The following is a 5,220-nucleotide window of genomic DNA, read 5'->3' as shown; positions in this document are numbered from 1 at the left end:
AGCACAGACGGTAAATGGTGAACGTCTTTCCAAACTTGCTCACGGATTTGGTCCATTAATATAGACCGATCCAACATGTGCACGCTTTTTCACGTCATCGAGTTTCTCCACCAAGAAATAGCACGTTTGTAACCCCCTTTGCCCGTGTTATTCTGCAAACAAGCCGAATAAATGTCACATCAATCACTATGCCTTTGATTACAGGTACCACCCAGCCTCTGGCCAGCTGGCTGATCTGGCTGACCGTTCCATCGTGCGCCGGTGCCAGCCAGTCGCATCCCAGCACCGGAAGCAGCCGTTTCCGGCCGGTGGCCAGTGACCACTGAGCGGCGACGGACGGTACCGTCGCTGTTTCCGGGCTATGGAAAGCGGCACGAAAGCACCCGCCGCCGACACAATGGCCGACCGACGCGACAAAAACGACCCGTTCGTGACAGTGGTGAGCATCAGCGAGTGTCTAGCGGCGCCGGCGCCGCAGGCCTTCTACGAGAACCCCAAGTACCACAGCGTGCTGGAGGGGCGCAAGCTGAGTGTACAGGTGCCAAACGAGCTGGCGGAGGACGTGGGCGAATTCGTCACTGTGCTGGACGTGAGCGACGCCGTTGGAGGGCCGGCGCCGCTCGCCACCGAGGAGGATGGTGGTGCTGTACCGGCTGCCCTGGTGAGCGGCTCGGCCTCGGACTGCGCTTCCGCGGCGGCGAGAGCGCCCAGGAGCCGGTGCAGGAGGTGTCGGTGCAGTCCTGCGCCGAGGGCAGCCCGTCGGCGCGCGCCACCTGCAGCTGGGGCCGCCTGCAGCCGGCCGACCGCATCCTGGCGATCGCCGGCCGCGCGGTGACGCAGCTCACGCGGCTCGAGTGCGTCCACCTGCTGCAGGACACGCCGCTGGCCGTGCCGCTGCGCGTGCGCCACGCCGACCGGCGCGACACGCTCGTCAGTCAGGACAGCGGCATCTCACTGGGCGGCGAGCCGGCCGAGCGGCCGCCGCGGCCGGCGGCGGCGCTCGTCACCACCGACGCGCTGCTGGCCGCCGAGCAGGCGTGGCTGCAGGCGGCGCGCGAGTCGGGCAGCGCGTGCAGCAGCCGCAGCAGCACATCGACGGTGGTGGAGCGCGCCGGCCGGCCGTCCCTCGACCTCGCCTCGGCGCTGCAGCAGTTCGAGCAGCTGGAGCGGGAGCTCAGCATGGACAGCGTGTTTGCGCTCGAGTCACCCGGCGAGGCAGCCGAGATTGAGCGCCGTGCCCCCGCCCGAGGTGTTCCAGGACCCGCTGCCGGCGCCGACGCTCGGCCGGCGGTCCGGCGGCGACGCGGCCGGCCGCACGAGCGCGCACGAGCCGCCGGCCGAGGAGGACGAGGGGTTCCACGACGCGGGCGGCGGCTTGAGCCCGCCGGTCCGGCCGGCCGCCCCCCGAGCGGAGGCGGCACCGGGGGCTGTCGGACCCCGCGGAGCCGCCGCGAGTCGACCCTGACGGCGTTGTCGGCTCCCCGAGGACGGCTGAACAGACGGATGGGCCCAAGCAAGACACGGTGGTGACGGAGCCACTTCAGGACCCATTATCAGCCAGTCTGCTTTACAGGCAGACGTTGGCTAAGTCGGTCCAGCGCCCACTTTTGGAAGAGGAGAGCCTGACGCGGATTATCGAATCACCCTCCGAGCAGATTGCCGGAGCTCCATCTTCCGACAACGCTAAAAAGGGTGTTGATGATCTCCCAATCAGTGGACCTGTCGTTGAAGACAAACTGGCCAACTATGTGCCCACGCCCATGCCCAGGAAACGCTCCATGATGGTTGCCACCAGTGAAAGGTAAATCAAGGCGTTTGGTTACGTTGTGTATCGCACGCAGGGCTTTGCCTTTCGGAACCTTTTCATCGATGAAACATGTATGGTTGGCTTTTTCAGAAAAGCACTAGCTATATAGCATTATGTGGACACTGTTGTTTGATAATAATTAACAGTGACCTAGCGCAATGACGAATGGGGAATCGTGCCCAGTAGCTTTTCATTTCGCGTCCCTGTTTGTTTTTTTGCCGCCGCGCACGAAATCTATAGCTGTGAAAACGTCATTCTGCGCGTGACCATCGGCTCATGCAACGAGCTTGGGGCGGCTGGTGGCGCTGTGCCGTGCATTATTTTCCGTGTCTCCGACAGCGAGGAGGAGCCGCCTCGGAGCGACAGTGGCGCCACCCTGAACTCGAGGCTGCCAGCAGCACCCTCTGTCGGCCCGGACGGTAAGTGTCTACTGGCCTGGGTGACGCCCACCCCGAGTGAGGATATCGAGGCTTAGGAACAGGGCCGGTGCTCTAGGTACCAGACCTGTGCCGGGAGCCCCCAAAATATCCAGGATCCCATTAACATGGAGCCGTATAAGATCTTGGATCCAACCCTGGAATCCAGGAACATGCCGTGGTACATGCTACCACACTTTCGGTGACTACGGTACAGGTCCTACGCTGATGCATGGGAATAATGCACTCGAAAAGCTGCTTCTTCTCTTTCGGGGTTCATTTTCACGCACGCCACAGTGACTGGTGGTGGGCGTGCTGATTCATAGGTGTTTGGCTTGACCTAGGAGGGAACGCATTGATAGGTGCATACACGATACTGTGTTGTACATCTCCGAGCGTTAGCTTTCGGACCGAAGCATGGTAGTCATATGCCGCAGTCAGGTGGTATCGCTCCGAAATGTGATATAGTTACTCAGGTAGCTGTGATCAGCCCCACCCAGGCGCGGCTTAGCTAACCCGTGCCCGGCCGGGGGATGGTAGACTTCGCCCCTACGGTTTTTCAAGCATGGGTCAAAAATGAACGCCTGCAGTAGCACGAAATTTTCAGTACCCGTTCATCTTGCAATATGGCACACTTTGTACAACTTCCAAGTTTTAAGTACTAAGATCAGTGGCCAAAGTCAGGTTAAAGAGGTCAACCTCTGAAAAACTTTGACCACCAATAACTTTGTTGTGGGTCATTTGTCGTTCAAACATAGGTTTGATGTACCAGGATCAGTGACGTAGGTCAAGTTATAGAGGTCAAACTCTGGAAAGCTTTGACCACGAATAACTATTTTTGGGTCATTCGCCATTGTTCTTATTTGACATAGGAACAGAAAATGATATTACCTAGTTAGTTTATTTCGTATTCTTAAGCACGCGCAGCTGGAAATCTGGAGTCTAGTCAATGCTCATCATTTTTCATAGATCATATAGATTTGTAAGTATCTTTGTGCAGTTTTGGTGCTTCTGTTTGAGGAAAAGAGTATTTACTCACATGCAGAGCTATCATATGACCACAAAGCACATGACCTTGGCCCAGGTCAAGATCTACCTCTGTGGGTGCCTTCTGCAGAACAGATGCTGTACTTAAAAAAGGCCTTTGTATTAGGTAACTTTAGGCGCAGTACTTGTAATACTCCACTGGAAACATGGTGTGATATTCTGAAGCACAAGAATGTCACAATGGGTCACGTAGGAACATTGAGGATTATGTGAGGTCATCAGGAGTCAATGACCAATTTTGTCAATAGTGGAGACACTAGATGAACAAGTGCGACGAGTGTAACCACCTAATATATTGACAAACATCGATGGGACTATGTGTGATGTATATGTACAGCACCCTGTTTCTGGCCATATAAAAACATTGTACTGGTTGCATAGCCTCGGCTAGAACTTCAATTTTTTCCAGCCGTATGATTTATAAGTATGACTGAAGTTGACCTCATCCGTTCTCCAGGTCATCCTAAAATGGTATTTTTTTCGTCTGGAAAAGCTTTTGTCCCACAACTGCGCCTTATAAAATAAACCTAGTCAGAACCACAGAGTGAAAAGTATATTTCTTGTAGGTTATTGGTACGCCAACTTTGAGCGGTGGCCTGCTATAATCTGACCCTTGTGGGGAAAATAAATAGTCGAATGGACTACCCACAGCCTTAACTCTCATTTATGTGCCCTCCGTATCCGTCCTGACATGCCAGCATAAGTTTTAAGCGCATCTGTCAGAACGACTGTTTTCGGCCCTTCTTGATTCAGATGACCTCAAATTTGACCAAGGTTAAAAAATGATGTACATTTTTATGATTTAAAGAGATCTTTACAACGATATCTGTGCTTTTCTCATGCGGCGTCTGAAAGTTGGAGCTCCTTGGAGCAAGTCAACTTCCTCCTGGCCGAGAGCGGTTGTCTCACCTCCCCCCTCCCCCCCCCCCCCGGCCGGGCGCAGTTGTCTCACCCCCGGCCGGGCGCAGGTTAATCAACAGAAAGAGTCAGCAATAACTGGTGTAACGCGCTCCTTTTGAATGCGGAGGATAAGGCAAAGCCGTCTATTAGTGGAGAAGAGACTATTTAGCATGGTTACGTGCTGGCCACTTACTATTAACACCAATGTATTTCGCACATTGACAACGGTGGCTGCTCAAGGATACCCGTCCGGCTAGTGTGTTAGGTTATGCGCCTTTTTGTCCATTTTGATCCCAGGATTGTAGGCATACCCATTCACTACGGTCATTTTCGGCGCCACGTATCTTTGGTTGTAGAGGACAGGCACGTTATGACCTGGGTCAGCTCTGTGACGTGACGGTTGTGGAGCCATGGGTGACCTAAGCCAGATCCAACCAAACTTTTCATATCCGTATGCAGCTATGAAAAGTTTGGTTAAAGTCAGTCGCCCAGAGGCAGTTCAACTGCCAATAGACAACTGAATAGCAAGTATTTTGGCATCAGATGACTAAAGATACCCTGAAGGTTTGCTGACCTATGCCAGGTCGAAGTGGCGTAGCTATCAGCGAAGGCTATTTCTAGAGAATCGTTCAATCTGATGCGAGAACGGAGCGTCGGACGAAGCCATACATATCTGAGATAGTTCCAAAGACAATGAACAATTGAATTCAAGATTGCAACCAATTCCACTGATCTACAGCCAGAAATGAAGTTCAGGCCGAGGTCAGAACCATCGTGCTTTATTACTGGAGACCTTTTAATACGGGACAGTTTCTGATGCTCATTTCGAATTTCCTGATAAAAGGGACAGCAATAGACATCCTCAGTGGACTTCTCAAGGATCAGGTTAAGCCACAGACCTAAAATTGCTCAGGTTTTTTTCAGGAACATACCGCCTAGCGCAATTCCTGATGCTTATTCAAATTCGAAAATCAAAATATTCTCTTAGACTTTGGTGATTTATTACCTTCTAAAGGTCAGTCAGGTCCGTCGCCCTAAAATGCCCTAAGT

The sequence above is a fragment of the Pollicipes pollicipes genome, unplaced genomic scaffold (assembly GCF_011947565.3).
Source record: "Pollicipes pollicipes isolate AB1234 unplaced genomic scaffold, Ppol_2.1 Scaffold_5724;HRSCAF=6776_pilon_pilon_pilon, whole genome shotgun sequence".
In the NCBI taxonomy this organism is placed as follows: Eukaryota; Metazoa; Arthropoda; class Thecostraca; order Pollicipedomorpha; family Pollicipedidae; genus Pollicipes; species Pollicipes pollicipes.
This window is presented reverse-complemented; position numbering follows the sequence as displayed.